We start from the raw sequence: 19,556 nt of genomic DNA, 5'->3' as shown, positions 1-19,556 counted from the left end.
AAAAGAAAAAAAGAAATTCTTTAGACTCTCAGAAAAATGCCTTTTAAAAATAGTTTCTTGGGGCACCTGGGTGGCTCAGTCAGTTAAGCATCTGCCTCCAGCTCAGGTCATGATCCCGGGGTCCTGGGATCAAGTCCTGCCTCAGGCTCCCTGCTCAGTGGGGCGCCTGCTTCTCCCTCTCCTCCCTGCTCATGCTTTCTCTTGCTATCTCTGTCGTGCTCTCTTTCTCTCTCTCTCTCTCTCAAATAAATAAATAAATAAAATATTTTAAAAAATGGGTTCTTTATAACAAATACATGATTAAGTAGCTAGAGGGCCTTAGGCATAAAGTGAAGGTCTCCATTAAGAGAGTATACAATAAAACAAATAAGCAAGCAAATGTATTAATAAAGAGTATGTAAAATAAATAAATCCAATCTACTTCCTCCCTGTCTTTCCCTTCTTTTATAAGGCAACACACTCTCTAAAAATATTTGAGTAAAGAAATGGACATTTATGTGTGCTCTATACAAATACAAGGGTTATAATAGAGTAAGAAATAGAAATAAATATGAGTTTATATTGTTAGCAAAGATTAGAAGTATAGAAGGAAAGGATGGAACTATAAGTGTCAACTTTTTTTTTAAACAAAAGACAGACAAAGATCACAGGCAGAGAGGCAGGCAGAGAGAGGGGGAAGCAGGCTCCCCACTGTGCAGAGAACCTGATGTAGGGCTCGATCCCAGGACCCTGAGATCACGACCCAAGCCGAAGGCAGAGGCTTAACCCACTGAGCTACGCAGGTGCCCCAAGTGTCAACTTTTATGGAAGGATAGTTCATGTTTAATACTGACAGATTAGCAACTAGATGTACACAGGTAACATTTATACTTCTTGAAATTATCTCAAGTCCTAGAAATAGACTATTTGAAAGTATCTCTGAGTGGAAGGTAGTAAACGTTCATCTTCATGTTATATCCTTTAGAACTGACTGGACTTTATGATCCAGGACATGCATTTCTCTTATAGATAAAACAAATTTAAGACAGCAAAATGAAGTTATGTCCATAAAGCGTCATTGAGAAAATGATTACAAAACTGAAAAAAAGATTAACACATAATTGCTTTTTACTATTGCTCATATTTATTGCCACCAGGGCTCCTGGCCTAATGCTTTCACATTCTCACCAAATGTCATCACCCTTTATTTTGCTAACATATATAGCAACCGTTTTAACCCTTTCGACAGCTTTTCTTGTGTAAGTCTGGTCCAGCTCTCGGCCACTATCTCTTTAGAAGTAGTAATGATCTGTGTGAAGAAAGCAGTGACCTCCAGAGGACAGATCTCTTTAAGTTTCTAATTGCATTAAAACATTCACAGTAAAGAAGATGTGCCTATTCTGGTGAATCCAAAAATGTTGGCATACTATAGATTTCTTAATAATAAATACATCAGATGTGATGCAGAGAAGAACCAGACAGAAGCTTGCATAAGCATTCAGAGATAGGTTTTCCCAGCACTCATTCCATCCTGTAGGACACATTTTTCCCCCCCTCTGGGAAGAAGGTTAGGCCTTGTTTAAATCAGCCAGCTTCTCCTTTTCCCAGGAGATAAAAGGAAGGGGGAATAAATTGCAGCTGGACTGTTTCTACATCAAAGAGAGTATGGGGAAAGTTCTTAAAGAACTTTGTTATGATTATCTTTGTTTGGGAAAAGGAGGAATAAGGTTCATGACAAAGCTGAAAAAATGGTTTGTAAAGCACACTCTTCCGAATGAAAGATGTAGAAGAAATTTTTATATATATGAATATACACACACACTTATTTCCTTGTGGTATCTCAGAGTCCCATACTCGCCTTCCGAAAACAGCTGAATTAATAATAACAACACAAATGTTCCTGCTTGTGATGAAATCGCCTTAGAAATGATAGAACAATTAGGAATGCTGATGTATGTAAGAATCGTAAGGAGAGGGATTCTCGTGCATTGACTGCCACTGGTGCCAGTGACCTAGGTGAGGTCTGTTGTACGAATAGAGCCTCGGGTAACAGGCTGGAACTACTGCTGTGCACGTTCTGTGTATCAAAGCAATGCTAACTCCAGGCCGGGTCTGTTGGTTTCTTCTCTGAAACTGAAGTAGCTGTGCAGTGGTTAAGCCCGGTTCAAGGAAGTTACTAACTATCCTTATTCATCATAAGTGAACACACTTGGACTATTAAACTGTATGGTGTCTTGGGTTGGTTTCCTGGTTGTCCAGGATGGTTTTTGTTTTGGGGTTTTCTTTGTTTTTGGTAAGGGAGGGTTGGGACAGTAGAGTGGTGATCCCTATTTTCTATAAATTAGTTTACCATTTTGCTCTTCCATTCCACTCCTGGTAGTGTTTTGTTTCAACAACTTGAGTGTAATAAGCACTCAATTTGATCATGCCAGAAGTACTCACCAAGGAGTTTCAGGATAAGTGGCTATCCCTCTTGCTATCTGAGGTGCCATTCAGACCTAAGGTGAGAAATCAGATTCTGGAAGCAGCAGAAAGAGGATTGCCATGTATGATATTGGTGAACCAGGCGCTGATCTTACTGAATACATCAGAGGTATTCTAAAGGGAGTAAATAAAGGTGAAGGATTTTGAAAATAGGAATTCACATGGGACTAATTTTAATTTCCTATGTATTTTACCCTTAAGGAAGTTTAGGCTGTCCAGTAGCCGTCATGTACTATGTACTATCAACACATGCTTGAAAAATAACTAAATATAAATAAATATTACTAAGCCAGAAGCTTTTAGCAAATAAGCTCTATATTTAATCACCTTATAAGGTAAATGTTATTTATTTACTATGTAAGTTGAAGAAACTGAAGTTCACCCATTATGAGGACATGCTTCAGGTAACACAGTTTCTAAGCATACCTAATCTAAGATTCAGTCTAGCTTATCTGACCCTAAAGCCCTTTCTCTTCTCACCATACTGTTCTGGATAGCAGATAATATGTGTTTTAACAATGGTGTTTGCATATGATGGCTTTTCCCTCCCTTTGAACTTGTTGTATTATCAACTAGTCTGGGCCATGGAAAGTTAGGGTGTCAAGTGTCTGGAAGTCATCAGATTTTGAGGTTTAAATGTAAGCATTCCCTGAGTGATGGTTCCAGAGGACCTCTGACTTTCCTGTTCTCCCACTTGCTTTGCTTATATTAAGAAGTAAGTCCGTGGGTGTGATGATGCTGAATCTTAACAAATCTAATTTATACAGCCAGTGCTAAGTTCAGTTTATGTTTAAAAAGTTCAAATAATATTTTAAAGGATACAAACCCAAGTATGTCATATGCGTATTGTGTTCTTACAGTTGAAATGTTTTATTTTGTTGTTAATTTGTCATTTAAAAGAATTAAAAACCTCATCTTGACAGATATATGTTAATAAGCTCTTCTGTACCTGACCTTTTTAATAAGTTATTTATTAATCAGTTTATACAGATAACATTTAAAAGTCAAGGTGCATTGTTTATCTCTGCCCCCCACCTCCTCCCCTGAGTGCCGCTCTGGCTGTACCAAGCTAACTCAGAGTTCCAGGCTTCTGCTAAGCTAGTGCCACTGTAGTCTCTCTCCAGCTGCAGTCATAATCATCTCCTGGGACCTCATTAGCCATGAGGAGATGTTCTCTGACATCTACAAGATCTGGGAGATCGCCAATGGGCTGTGCCTGGGGGCAGCGGGGGGGCGATGGTTAGTAAGACAGAGGGTAACATTGTTGACTCACTTCTTGGTTGAAATGTCTCCACTGAAGGCCCCAAGGGTGAAGGTGCCAAAAGCACATAATCACTAGCGTTGCTATTATCATGAACCATCATTTGCGCTTCCTGCAAGTGATGGAAACCAGATTCTCAAAAGAAGCCTCCAAGAAGTACATCAAAGACTATATAAAGTCAGTCAAAGGCAAATTTGAAGAAAAGAGGCCAGAAGATGTAAAGCCATTTATGACAGGGACTGCAGGACAAATCAAGCACATCTTTGCTAATTTCAAAAACTACCAGTTCATTACTGATGAAGACAGGAATCCAGACGGCATGATTGCTCTGCTGGACTGTCACAAGGACGGTGTGACCCCATATATGATTTTCTTTAAGGATGGTTTAGAAATGGAACAATGCTAACAAGTTTGGTTATTACATTGAATATATCACCTGTTGTCATGATTGGTTGCTGCTCTTCATCCACACAACACCAGGACTTAGACAAAGGGGACTGGTATCACTTTGAGCTCTTCATTTATTTTTACCTTAATTTATCTGGAGCAGAGACATAGTTTTTAAGAAGAGAAATATATCATGTCAGTTGTTTACAAATAAAATGCATTTAAACTACCAAGAGAATGCCTTATAGTTTAAGACATAGGTAAATCCGTATCATGTGGTGTCCTGGAGAAACTGGAGCCTTGTTGTAGACTAGTGCTAGAAAGCACAAGATGGTCTGGGGATAACTTCTACAATGAAAACTACTGCTGGGACTGGAATATAAAAAACAAAACCAAGAGTCTTAATTCTGAGTTCAAGGAAAGGGAAAGAACATAATCATAGCCAGACCAACATTTGAAGTGGGTTCCTTACACATTTCATCACCTACAAATGGGTGTAATTAACTCCAGAAGAGATTACCAAAAGAACATTGTTGGAAGGAAAAAAAAAAAAAGTTGAGGTACATTATGTAGTAAACCCCTGTCTCATAAAGGGATTTCACTAGGAAAATGGATCATCTACATAGAGTCCTAAGAATTGAAATACTAAACCTTCCATTATTTGGAGAGATATTAATGGACTCCAACACTTTCTAGCAAAAGGTATTCTATGTTCAAAAGTCACTCATTTGTATTGACATATTTATAAAGTATAATTTTAGTAAAGGCTAATGAATTTATATAGGACTAGTTTCAACAACATATGATTATGTTAGTATGCATGAATTTGATTTTGAATACACTTATCTTCCCATTTTTATTGTATGTGGAGACAACTCCATTAAAATAATGAAATACCAAGATCATTAATGGAAAAAGTCCCAGTTGCTCCATGAAAACAAGTGAGTTCTTTATTAAATAAATAAATAATCATCCAAAATAGAAAGTTTAAATCTTAGCAGTTTATAAGGTTGTTTTTTTTTAAAAAAATATAAGAAACCTGGCGAGAATGACTTAATATTTACAATCATAATTTAGTTTTAAAAGACTGCCACCATATTTTAAAAAAATAGCTACACCATTTTCCAATGAGCAACATAAAAATGTTTCATTCTTCTAGTATCTGTGGAAGTTCACATAGATAGTACTTTCTAGTATGTAGTATTAAAACTGCAATTGTATAATTTCATGGTGATTTATTTCTAAAAATGTGTTTTATCATCTAAATCCTCATTCAGTGACAATTATGAGGAACTGGGATACTATATAAAAGGACTTCAGGTCATTCCATATCAGAAAGCTATAGGTAATTGCCAATAATAAAAATTGTTACTTGTTTAAATTATGAGTTAAGTTGTCAAAGAGATTTGTGAATTCTTACTAAAGAAATCACTATTCTTAAATGATTGTAAGTGTAAGTGACTTCTATTTTTATGAGGCATTAGCTCAGAAAATCAGACTGCCATTTAATTTTGCTCTGGTGAGCCTATTGTCTTCATTTCATGTCCTTCTTGGGATACATTTTTCTCTGGAATTTTGAAGATTTATTCATGAAGTCCCATTAGCATTAATAGAGGTTGTATAACTCTATCCCCTACACAGCCAGTGGTAAATGAAATCCCTTTGGCATAATTTTCAGGCATTTAAATGAGTCTTGGGCTTTATAAAATACAATTATGGTGCAATGTTACTAATGTAAATACTGAGAAGGTGTGGGAGAGGGAATTAAAGGTGCCCTTTATAATGACACATGAGAGGCCACACTTTCTCAAATTGAAAGACACAATTGAGAGAACTTGTCACATTATCTATCTGATCATCACTAGTTTGGGGAATAGTACTGCGTCTCATGGAATTAATAGATATTAAATCCAAAATCTGACTTAACCATCAGATCACACAGCTTTTTTCTTTTTCCTACTGGAAACAATGGCAAAAATTTTTATTGCTAGTATTTAACTTTTTAAAGTGCAGGTATAGTATTTATGGTTTATCTTGCTTGCAAAAGACTGTAATTACAGATTCGTTTAATTTGAGTAACCTCTGTGTTAGAAGAGTTACATAATTTCCAGTGAGAAAGTCACAGATAACAATAAGGCATCTGGGAGTAGGGCTAAAAAATGTCAAGCTCTTAAAATACCAAGGTAGGGAACTCTTCTCTGTTCTCAAAACATCTGCTAGTGGCCTAATATAAGGTAAAATTGCGTTTCCACCTTGTAAATAAGTGCACTGCATATTACGAATAAAATATAGATATTTCAGGAAATCTCACCTTTCACAAATTTTACCCCCATCTCATGTCCCTGTTCGTTTAAATCCGCTAGTAGTAATTTGTCTCTTAATCTCCAAGGAATTTCAAAAATATCTTCCAGAGCTTTTTGTAAAAGTGAGCCAGCAGTAACCTACTGGTTATTTACAAGTTAGGAAGGAGTAACATGCTACAACAGTTTAGTGAGACTTCCACCCAGCAAGGAAACCAAGAATCTGTATTTGTTTGAATGGAACAAGTTGCACACTGGGAGAAATGAGACCCCAGAATCACAGGAATGGGGAAGGTACTAGAAGGGGTAGAGGGAACATCTCTGACTACTACTTCACACTGAGTTTGAAACCAGTTCTGCTTTCCATAGTGGTTGAAGGTTACAATTACAACCCAATCTCACTGATTCAGTTTGGTAATCGCTTTATGGTACTGGGCTAGGAGGGATGGGTTTGGATTCAGACAGACCTAGAGTACTGTCCTTTATCTTTACATAAATAAATGAAACCTTCGGAACTTCATTTTCCTAACCTGATCGTTGCTTATAGTTATTAACATTGATCGTTGCTTATAGTTATTAAGATTGAAGAAGACAATGAATGAGGTGGCAACTAGTTTTTGATCTTCAGCATGTAATAACGTTCCCTTTGCTTAAGGCAGAGGGTGTCTGGAACTGGTAGCTACCATTATCAATAGTGAGGTCTTGTTCTTGTAAGTGCAGATTCAAGAGGAAAGGTAGTTTTACTCTGGGCACATACTATGTTTGAATATCTGTTATTTAAACTCAATTTCATCTCATGAACAAATGATTTTATATACATTTTGGTATTTAATGGAAAACTTCAGTTTTTATGGTATCCTTCCCATATGTCCTGCCTCACCCTGTGGTGGTTATCACTGTGCTTCTCTACCCAGAGCAGCTGTCTGAGATCATGATATTTTGGAATGCAGTTTGACTCACAGACATCAGTAGAAGTACACTAGAACAGACCCAGAGTGGTACGAGAAGTGCGCATAAAATGCCACACAATGATATTATGTCACTTGGTTTCAGATCAGGTAAGCTTAATTACATTTCAAATGAAAAAGGCCTGAAGTTCTGTTAGAGTTATGGTCTCATGTTAATTTTCTCCACTCTGCTCTTCTGAAACCCATGATGTTTGGAGAAAGCTAAGCTGTCAGCTTCTAAAAGATGAACTGGGGAATGGAGATATTTGTTGAAAGAAATAGGGAGATTGAATTCTTATTATTTTTCAGAACAAATACAAGGTCTTTGTGTACATTTAATCAGAACAAGTGATGTTTAAGTTATTTTTAGAGTCCATTGATTCTGAGAAACCCTCTCTGGTCACACAGGTAACATGGGGAAGAACCAAGATATGGTCAAAGTTCCATTAGGCCATTTCCTGGAAATATGTTAATCTCTGCTGAGTCCACCTGCAGACGAGAATGGAAACACACACACACACACACATTTACTCACCAACATGTGGGAACTTACATCACTTGGGATTTGAATATTAGGGCTGGTGTAACTTTACCAGTGACATGACCCACACCATTCAAATAAAACACTCCCTCTCTAGAATACATCCTCAAACAAAAGTTAACTTGCTTCTAATACCATGAAGGTTTGCAGGTTGTGCTCTCCCTACCTCAGAGGCAGATTGAAAGGACTTGAACAGCATAAATGCTTATGAGAAGAGTCAAATTAATTATCTTGCCAAATCCCTTAGTTTCAGTAATATGATTGCAAGGGATTCTCCCATTTATTTTCTTTTTAACTTTTTATGTTACAATTTGTGATTATGAAAGTCCTTATGAATTATTGTGATATTTCAACAGTTGTGTATGAAGCCTGGAGAAACATGCCAATGTTAAACAACTCAAATCACCCTTAAAGTTAAGTTTATGTAATTCTAAACCAGGATTCAGCAAACTGTGGTCCACAGGAAAAATCTGGCCTTCTGCCTATGCCTGGAAGTGTTTCTTTTGGTAACCCAGTCATTCTCATTCATTTATGTGCCATCCTTTTGACTTTCATGTTACAAAGACAGAGCTGAGTCGTTGTAACAGAGCTGTATGGCCCGAACCTAAAATTATTACTATGTGTTTTTTTATAGAAAAAGTTTGGCAGCTCCTGAATGTATATAAAAAGTATTTCTGATTTTCATATTGGCAATTGGATATACAATTAATGTTAAAATCACAGATAATTTAATCTTTCTGAAATAATTATGTTTAATCTAGTCTTAGTTACATGAAAGTAAACTTCAGATAATTTTACTTAACTTTTTATTTTCTTCATTTATAATTTGTATATTGTCTATGAAATTGAATAGAAATATTGAATATTTTGGAAGAAAACATTTTAATTAGTAATAGTTGCACCTCAGAGAAGCCTCATTGGCTATGATACTGCCACTGCATGAAGCTAGAAGAAAATATTTTAAATATTAAAAATAATTTTGATTTTTAAAAACTTTTAAATTAGCCATATTAATTTTTGATTAAAATACCTTCAGATTTTTTACCCTTTGAATATAGTTACCTTTTATATTTAATTCTTTAAATCACTGAGAATGAGTACAGGTGCAGTTCAAGAGAAATAAAAAATATGCAGGAAAGAGCAAAAGGTGTGAAAAGAAAAACAGAAATTTTGACAAAATGATGTATTTTATCAAGATGGGAGGTAAAGCATAATTATTAAGGAGTTTCTTGGCTTTATTGATAACTCTGTTTATTTAGGTTTCTAGTATCTGGGCTTTCACCTGTGCTCTTGTCCAATAAATGCCCTGATCAGTCTGAAGCTGAACAGGAACCAGCTGCTTTTCGGTTTCTGGATCTGGATAAGTCATCCTAATTTTCATTAGCTTGTCTGTCCGCTCGAGTGAACCCACTCTAATCCTGGCAGGCTTGTTGATCAAAAGGCAGAGAATCTCTTAGCTTCTCATCGACAGTCATACTTGACATTTGGAGCTATCGTCAAAGATATGATTGGTCCTAACACTTCATAGTTTCCTTGTTTTTCCATAATTATGCACCTGCTATTTGGGCAAAGGCAGTGTTATTTTTAGCAACTAGGATTTATACAGCCTTTCTGACTGAAGTGTTAACCTGTGATTGAAAAGTAATGTTTTCGGAGAAAATATGCAATAGTATAAAACATTTAAATTAATGTATCTTGTTTCTTAGGAATGCTCTAAAAAGCACATGCAACAATTTTCTCCAGCAAATGAAATTAAACTTCTGTCTATTCATTTCAGCCTTAGGAGGAAATGACTGGATTCATTTTAACCAAATATAGATGGTGAAATTAAAATACAGGCCATAGTTATTTGCAAAATTGACCCAACTGAGGGAGGGGCACATTGGAAAGCATATCAACAAGACAGGCAGTCATGCTTCAGGAGTGAAACAGAGGTAAGAGAGATCCTTGTGATTTCTGCAATGAAGAGATACGCCTTAGGTAGATGACAGTGTGAACCAAGAAAAAGCAAATAGCTTGGAAATTGCAGCAGCTCACGTTCAAGACTGAACTTGCAAGTGAACTTCCTCATTATAACCCAGAGTGAGGCAGTTGAGTTTATTTACTTAACAATTAATGTTTCTTCCCAGCAACCCTTACAAGTGTAGGTTTCCAATAAGGACATTTTAGAACTACATGTGCACACGCTGTCTGATGTACTTTGAACAACTCCATTAAACTATAAGCTTTTCTTAAAGACTTTCTGAAATCCTCTCCATTGGATAGCTTACCTACTTCTACCTCTAGCTAGGCTCTGAAGCTTCGTACTGATTTAACTCAATCAAAACATACATAGCCTTTTTACTTTAGGGATATGTTTTCCTCCTTGTCTAAGCAAGTGCTTCCTGGCTGTCTCAAGTGCTCGTAAAGGCTGTTTGTCTCCTCAGCACAAGGCACACTATGAGTCTAACTCATAAACTAAAACGTGGGTTGTTTTCCTGTTTGTTTCTGATGGCTCTTTTGTTCAAACACGATAAAGACCAAAGAAGTTCCATCTGTGTATATCCACTTTCTGCTTGACATCTGAGGCTCAAAAATATTTAAAATGAGAGACATCTAGGGGGCTCTGGGAGTTAAGCGTCTGCTTTAGGCTCAGGTCATGATCCCAGGTTCTGGGATGGAGCCACTCATTCGTCTCCCTGCTCAGCGGGGAGTCTGCTTCTCCCTCTCCCTCTGCCTGCCAGTCAACCTGCTTATGCTCTCTTTCTCTTTGTCAAATAAATAAGCAATCTTTAAACTATTTTTTAAAATGAACTTGGCAATCCCTTCTTATTTCACTCCCTATCTCTATATTTAATTGGCCTGTTTAGTAGTCTCTGCACTCACTTTAATTCAGGAAACGTTCATTGTTCAATGTAAATTCCACTTTGCCCATTCTTTTCATCTCTGTTGTCTTGAACTTATTTAGCCAAAGTTTGCGTCATCTTCATCTTACAGGATGGCAGTTGCCTCTAAACTGGTTGCTGGCTTCTAATTTGGCTCCCTTTCAGCCTATTTTCCCTATGGCAGTCAGATTGTTTAAAAAAAAAAAAAAATCTGTCTTTGACTTTCAGTGTCTATCACCTTTCTGTGAGACCCTCAACACTGAAGTAGACTCCAACACTTCCCTGCTTCAGATTCTACATCTTCTCTAACTTAATCTCAGACATTCCTCCCTTTTGGAATTATGCTCTGGCGGCACTGGCTTTCCTCATGGCATTTATTCTTGACTCATGCAGCACAAACCTAGACTAGCCTAAGTCTCCCAGTGTAAAGTGGATTCTCCCTTGTGCCATTTTGTCTCTCTCACCCTGTTCTTTTTTTTTATAGCACTCATTATAATTCTCAGTGATATATTTTTGTTTGCTAATTTGTTTATGGTCTTTCTTCTCTATTTAATTCTAAGCTCCAAGAAGGCATTGACCAATTATTTTTTGTTTGAAACCACAGTTTTTGCTAGATCTTACTTTATATAGTGTCTGACCCATTGTAGGCCCATAATAAATAGTGAATGCATAACTGATACATTGAATCGAATGAATTGAATAAATTAACCCATAAACTATTTGGAGGGAAAACAGATGAGAAAATCTTTAATACTGCCTTGAAGGAACATTTTTCTTCCAGGGAAGGAGTTAAAATAGAGTTAATATCCACCAGATAGATAAAGGTTAGGTCAGATAGATAAAAGTTATATCTGTGATGTTCAACATATCTAAGGAAGAGGTTGAAAGGGGACTCAATAATGATCATAGTTGTATCTGGAGAGGTTTTTTGGGACTCAGTTTGATGGTGTTAAAGTATTTGAATTTTAGGTTATAGGGGAGTAAAGGTTTTTGATTTTTTTTTTTAAGATTTTATTTATTTATTTGACAGAGATCACAAGTAGGCAGAAAGGCAGGCAAAGAGAGAGGAGGAAGCAGGCTCCCCGCGGAGAAGAGAGCCTGATGTGGAGCTTGGTCCTAGGACCCCGGGATCACGACCTGAGCCAAAGACAGAGGCTTTAACCCACTGAGCCACCCAGGCCCCCCGGGGAGTAAAGATTTTTTTTTCTTAATTAGCAGACTGATATGGTCATATCTGTGTGTGTGTTTGAGCAGAGCAAGGGATTAGTTTGAGCAGGCAAATGAACGGAAGTAGATGGGACTATTTAGCAGGACACTGAAGTAGTTTAGAAAGAGACCATGAGACGGTCTGTCAAAGAGTAGCATTAAGTCGAATTGACATCACAATAATGTAGGAGGAAAGAATGAATCAACAATGAATGCAGATTTCTGAGTGATATCCGAAGCAGTTTAATGTTTATAAACACACACACATAGATCTTCCTCAATTTACAACAGGGTAATGTCCTGATAAACCCATTGTAAGTTGAAAACATTGTAAGTCAAAAACACCCACTTAATACACCTTGCCTATTGAACATCATAACTTATTCTGGCCGACATTAAGTGTGCTCAGAGCCCTTACGCAAACCTACAGCTGGGCAAAACCATCTAACACAAAGCCCATCTTATAACAAAGTATTGAGTGTCTCACGCAATGTGGTGGATACTATACTGAAAGTGAGAAGCGGAACAGTTTTAAGTGTATCTACTGTTCACCCTGTGGCTGGCTGTCACTGGCCAGCATCACAAGACAGTACAATTTATGCCATATGTCACTAGCCTGAGAAAAAAATCAAAATTTAAAATGCAAAGTATGGTTTCTACTAAATTCACATGAGTTTCAAACCATTATAAAGTTGAAAAATCATTAAGTTGAACCATCTTAAGTTGGGACCATGCATATTTTTCTGATAAATTGATATGTGTCATAATTAAGCAACATAGTTTTATGCATATTTAAAATACTGTCTCCAACTGATACTTCAGTAGCTGAGTTTCTTCATTCAGTTTCCCCCTGCTATTTCCACCAGAGCCGAGTCCTTGTGCCTGCTACCCTGTGGACCCCACTGGGATGGATGAGAACACCGATTTCTCAAAGAAATATTGACCTAGTAGCAAGAAAATCATTGCCTCTTAGAAAAATGAATGAATGATAATATTAGACACACTTTCATCCTTACCATATAAAATATCTATAAAACTCCTGGTTAAATCATCTAGTTGACAATGGGGATAAACACACTAAGCAAAGGGTCAAGTCATTTTAAATTTACAGGGAATCAGCCACAGCCAAAATTTTGGTGTCCAGTTGAATAGCCTAATATTAAACAAAGCAAATATTTGTTTATCCAAAGAAAATAAGATGACAAGGGGAAAATATATAACCAAGCTGATGTTACTCCACAGAAAAAGTCAATCGGTCAGTGTTTAACATACAGTTTAAGTTTTGAAGTTTATACAAACTCATTAATAATTCCATCCAGAGTATTGCCTGGCTCATGAGCAGCTAAGAATTCTACACCTTTCATAAAAGCAATCGCAGTTTGTTTTTTGAGAACATATCTTTGTGGATTACTAACAGTGGGGGAATGCAACCGGCCTTCCTAATCCACTCCATGCCTCATTCCCACTTCGAAGCTGTTACTACTTAGACTAGTTTATAGCCTTGAACTGCTAAGAATTGATTAGACTACATTAATGAGGTACCTTACTTTACAGACAGTGATGGAGAGAAAGAAAAAAAAAAAATTCTTTAAGGGTTTCCAGATAGTGAGCTTAAATTAGCCTTAATCTTTGACAAGCAATGATTTATATATTTTCTTAAACATATTTGCAGTCCTAGAAAGGTTCATGTTGGTTTGTTATGTTCTGAGAAAATAGGCTTTTCATCAATTTGATTCAACCAGCAGAATGCCCATAAATTGGAGAAAGTAGAGCCTTGGGGTAATGATGCATTACACTTAGGCTACTACAAAACTATCCTGAGCATTCAGATTTATCACATAGGAGGAGTTACTATATCTTGTTATGGTATTATCCAAGACAACCAAACCTCCTAATAAATTTCTGAACTGTTTCAAATCCAGAAAGCAGACCATACAATCTAGAATGTTGTATTCTAATACTTGAAGAGATTCACTCTAGAAAGGAAGCAATTTGTCTTTAAAATAGGCCTTACCTACCAGATTACACAGATATGAGTTCGTTTTGAAAACTTTGCCAGCTCTCAAGCACGTATAATAAACTAAAAATAGAAGTAAGTCGGTCTTGAAAGCTGACATGCCTATCAGCAACAAAATTCTGCAGTGGTTTTGCAATATGTTCAGCAGCTAAAATAAAAATGGCATGTTTGCCCAGTGCATTTTGAAAATATAATAACTTACAGCATCTCTTTGGTGTTGATTGAGCTGATGACAGAATGGCAACAATTATGCAGGTGTTCTTTAGTCCATAATGACATTGACAGAGGGAAAATATGTTCATCACTGGGACTGATGTGTCCTGACATTCCCAGATACATACATTGGAGATACCAGACTTTACTCTTAGTTTTCGAAACTGTATTTTTTTTTTTTTTTTTGGAGGAATGGGATTACACAAAACCATAGTTACTGAGAAAATAGAAGTAAATCTTTAAGAAAACTTATGAACAATATTCCCTTTAATGTATATTTCATGAAATTAGAGATGATAATTTATATGACAAAAATATAAGAAATACAAATTCAGTCTAGCTTTTACTTGCAATTTGTAAGAGCCGTTTACAAAATCTCTTTGAAATGCTATTTTGCATACCTCATGTATTACCCAGTCCAAGGTTCTACTTGAAAATGACATCATGGCATAGTTGTTGAAAGGTGGGAAGTGTGTTTTCCATGTTATAATCCTCAAAGATTTGAGATTTATCTAGTGAATCCATATGTGAAGATTTTTGTCAATTCTACAATGCTATGCAAATAAAAGAAATTAGCACAATTTCCCCTTGGCTTCCTCTACATAAGTATTATTAAAAAGTCAGTGGGTTAAATATCACTCAACAGAGTCAGTTTTCTGTGATAGGTATGTATTTTAATATTTGTTGGGGTATGTGTGTGTAGTTGTTGTTCAGGATTACTTCTTCCCACTCCTCATGTGTACATGTGGATGGCCTGCCCCAAAGTAACACAGCTGGTCTTCTGTTCTACTCCTTCCCATGCCATCCTATGAGGAGAAGAGAGTGATCTACAGTTCTTAATTAGATGGACCTATTCTACTAATGTGCTTAAACGACTGCTTTAAATCACTGGACAGGTGAACTACCCAAGGTCTGGACTTGGTAGGATAGAATGGGGAAATCAAGAGGGTCTAGGAGCTCATTGGCCACACCCTTCGCCACACTGTACAGCTTAGATTTTATTAGTGATAATGGTGACACATTGATGTCTGCATTTCTGTTACCTGTGTTTCTCAATATAGTGCAGACTGGGACAAGAGGAATATAATTTACTTGAAGAGTAAGACCGATCATAATAACCAACAGATCACAACAAAATTACTTCAAAGTGCTTCTCTACTATCTGATTCATTTATTTTTCCACAAAGTAGAATTAGCACAGTGGAGATCTTCCTACAGAGTTGTGTATGTACACATACACACATAAAACTTGCTGCTATGGTTTTTTTTTCCATTTCCTCTAGTCCTAAATCAAAATAAAATGGATAAATTATAAATATAACATCAATACAAGTAAGGACCTGTGTTCTTACTTCTAGCTGATTCTTGCTTCCTGACTCCATTTCTTTTTTTTCCATTTTGTAAAACAAAACAAAACAAAAACAAAAAACCTATCAACTATTAAAAGACCAAGTAGTACAAAGTTCACCTGAATAACTATTTTATTTCACTCTACTTGGAAAGTATGATTGAATAATTTGGCTTACCTTTGAAAGATGTTCTTAAAAACTCTTAAGCCCACCTGAAACTCTAAACATCATCACCATGGGCAATGACACCAGCGGTTCTTACTAATAAAAACTGCTTTATGGGCAAGCAGGTCTCCCATCACCAGAGGTCAAACTCCTTTGATTCTATTTTAGAGCTTGGTAGAGGCAATAAAATAGTTTCTTTACAGATGAGTACAAAGAGGAAATATAATAAATTGTGCATGTTTGGTTATTATTTTGGCTTGACATTTAGTATTGGCAAACAGTAAATTTGTAATTAACTGGCTTTGTCTTAATCTCCTTTAGTTTAAGATATTTCCCTTAGTTTAAGATATCTCCCTTTGTTTAAGACACACTTTTAATGTCTTACATTAGCATAACGCTTTGTACTTTTCAAAGGACTTCTAAACACATTTTTTTCATTTCATAATCAGAGAGTGGAGTAGTCTCTTCATTTTATATGGATGCACACAGAGATAAGAAGAAATTAAGGGAATTCCTCAAGGGTCCCTGACTACACCAGGACAAATGTTAAGAAATCTCTCTGAGTCTATTTCATGGAATGAGACTTGCCTTAGAACATCCCAGGACTATTGGCTAAATTAGCCTTAAGCATAAAAATGTAAGCCTTTTGTTGAATGTTTTGAGCGTTGGTTTGATTTTGAGCAAGGTTAATTGATTAGTTGGGGTAAAGTGGAGAGTGAAGCAGCTGAGCCCATCTGGTGTCAGCTGATAAGAACCACACCACACATTCAATTTCCCTGGAAAGGGAGGAGCTGCCCTCTGCTTGACAGCTCCATAATGCGCTCCCGCCTCTGCCACCTAATGTCACCACAGGGAGCCCCGGATGGAAACAGTCTCTCTCCACTGACAGAAGAAAGAAGGTGGATTTGTGATTTAAGGAGACCTTTAGGATGCTGAAAGAAGCTCTATTCCTCTCGTCCTCCATTAGTGCTCACTGACTACTGACTGTGAAACTGTGGGGTGGACATCCTGCCTTGAGAAACTCTCTTTGCAGGTTTTGGGGAAAAAAAGCATCAAATAAAATAAACTTATGTGTTTCACACAAAAGTCTATATGTAGGTGTACTTTTTTTTTCTTTAGCCATGTTCATACATGTACATATATACTTATGGAAGAGATGAGTCTGAGCAGCAAACATTATTGTGGGTCTAATGCTCTTAGCTTCATTTCAAAAGGGAACACAAAAATGCTCAGATGACTAAAATACTCTTTAAGGTGAAGACGTAGTCTAACAGGTCTGAAGAATGATAATCTAGACCATACTTTGAAAGTTTAATGTACAGAGGAGTCAGTGAGGGATCTTGTTAAAATGCGGATTCTGAATCAGGATATCTGATGGGTCTTATAAGTCTGTCTTTCTAATGAGCTCCCATGTGGTAATAATTCTTCTGGTCTTCAGACTGCACTTTGACTAATAAGTGTGTAAATTACAGACTGATGAAATGGAAAACAAAAACAAACACAAATCTTTGACTCCTCACAGTTTACTTGCAAGTAAATTTTGCTTTCCCATTTTGGATTTGCTTTCTTGTTTTCTTCTGGAAGTCTTGAAAAACATTAACATACCTGAGGCCACACTTACCAGGTTTTTCTTTTTTCCTGCTTGAACACAACATAAAAATTTTAAAAAATCATCTCTCTATATACATATATAAGTGGCATTTAAGTTGGCATATTCATCCAGTAAATGGCTTATAAATATTAACATTTATTACTAAGCATCTATTACTTGGGCTGTGGACTAAAATTTTGTGTTTTGTAAATTCAGTTCCATCCACAATTTTCTTAGTTCCATAAGTAGCCATTAAACCTCAGAGTCCCCGACAGGGAAATGGGGATATATATTTAGGATAAGTGAAGAGAATATGGTCCCATGTCTAGCCATCCATACATATGTCTCAGCCACTGTGTAAATTGCAAAGCTCACCTGTCTCATGACCAGGAAGGAAGTAGATAAGAAGACAGCCAGTCCCCCTCATGAGACCAGGACAGATTTCCTAAACAATTTTCATGTTTTAAATTCTATTGAAAAACACTTGAATGAGGACTCTGGTTAGAGGCTTTTCCCTTCAGCTATGCAATACTGTTCACTAAAGTTTTGCCTACTCAGAACACTTCATTCATTTGGCATATGAATGTTAAGTGCACATTCACCAGGAGATGCGAAGATGGAAAGAGTCCTCTAACCTCACGTTGTTACAGTCAGAGTTGCAAACAGCAGGCAGTTACATGGGAAGAACTGAGATAATGTCTCTCTCTAGCAGATTATACATGATATACAGCAGGAATCCACAAGGAAGGGACAAATTCATGACGTCTTAAGGAAGATGCAGTGTTAAAACTGGTGCATTAAGACTGAGCATAGAGGAATGAAGGCCAGGCAGGCCAGCTGAGGTTGGGGGAGAAGAGTAGGAGATGGATGAGAACATCCCAAGCAGAGGAGGTGGCGTATTCAAGAGGCAAGGCTGCTGTATTACAGAATGTGACTTACTTAGGGGATTTGAATGTCATTCAGAAATGATGGAGGGTGATGTGTGAGGGGGAAGGGGGGAGAGGTGAGGTTAGGTACATAGGCAGTACCACAATATGAAAAATCGGTCATCTTAAAAAAAAAAAAAAGTTTAGATCCTTAAAGCGAAAGAAGCCATTTAAAATTTCAGCATTTATAATATTACAGCCTCATATTAAAATGAATCTCATATAATGTCTCTTCTCAGCAAAACTAAATATGTGAATAAACTTTTTGTAACATTCCTGAGTTTTTCACACGGATGGGCTTAACATTACAAATTAAAAGATTCCCAGTTTCTATCCATCATTCTTCCTACCTACTTTCTACCTTTTGCATGTGCCTCTCAGGTAAGCAAAGAACGTGCAATCTTCTTGTACTTCAAGCCTGTATTTCTCTATTCTCTTGGTTTCCTTGCTTTGTGAGTAGAAGGAAGCATATTTCTATTGGTATTACTATCAGTGCCTCTTCTCTCCTACTACAGGTCTAAGATGTAACATATTCATTGCTCTATCCTTTCTTCAAGCATCACAGTTACTTACACATCAGATAATCAAAACTCCTCTAAACATTTGCATTACTCAGATTGATGTTCTGAGATACCTATATGTGGACATCTCATTGTGACCTGAGTATCAGAGCTATGGATTTGACCCTTTATTAATAATGCCAAGGGCAAGGGGAAAAAGTGGGAATGTGCAGATATTTACCAAGTATTGGCTGGCAATATACCCTGAGTAATTTTCTTTGAGCACTTAAAAACACAGAATGAATCTCCTTTGGCAATCTTGCGACACTAGCTTTTTAAAATGCATGCCTTGGAAAACTACTGTAAGTTCAAATTAATTACAGAAAGAGCATGCATTACCAGTTTCTACTGTGAGTATCAGGAAGTCTTTCTTTTTTCTGAAATTACAGATTTGGAAGAGAAGGTATTTATGTAACACAGAATTACTGAAACAATATTTTCTTTAGTAATTAAAATAGTGTTTATTCTCTTTGCAAACAGTTTACGAGGGGAACATCTTTTAAGTGATGTGCATTACAGTCTTGTAAACAGACATCATTAAATGTAGCGCTTGGTAGGATTCTCAAATTTTAACTCGAAGTGTTGGCAAAATGTGGCATGATGTGGTTGTTTCTTCAAATTGACTCAAACGCTTAGGTAGAAATTTGTGATGAAAACTTTTGATTTGGCAGTGTTAAGTAAGCAAAATGCCTCTTAGCATGGTTAGACAATGTTGCCTTTTATAAGTATCCTATGCTGCCTGATATCTCCTTTTTTCTTTAGTAGC

At 36.7% G+C, this 19,556-nt stretch overlaps 1 pseudogene; it reads left to right on the top strand.

Annotated features, from left to right (window-relative positions):
• Nucleotides 1–3,578: 3,578 nt before the first annotated feature.
• LOC116592937 lies at nucleotides 3,579–4,249 on the top strand (annotated as a pseudogene).
• The last annotated feature ends 15,307 nt before the right edge of the window (nucleotides 4,250–19,556 follow it).

The sequence above is a fragment of the Mustela erminea genome, chromosome 1 (genome assembly GCF_009829155.1).
Source record: "Mustela erminea isolate mMusErm1 chromosome 1, mMusErm1.Pri, whole genome shotgun sequence".
NCBI lineage: Eukaryota > Metazoa > Chordata > Mammalia > Carnivora > Mustelidae > Mustela > Mustela erminea.
This window is presented reverse-complemented; position numbering and strand designations above follow the sequence as displayed.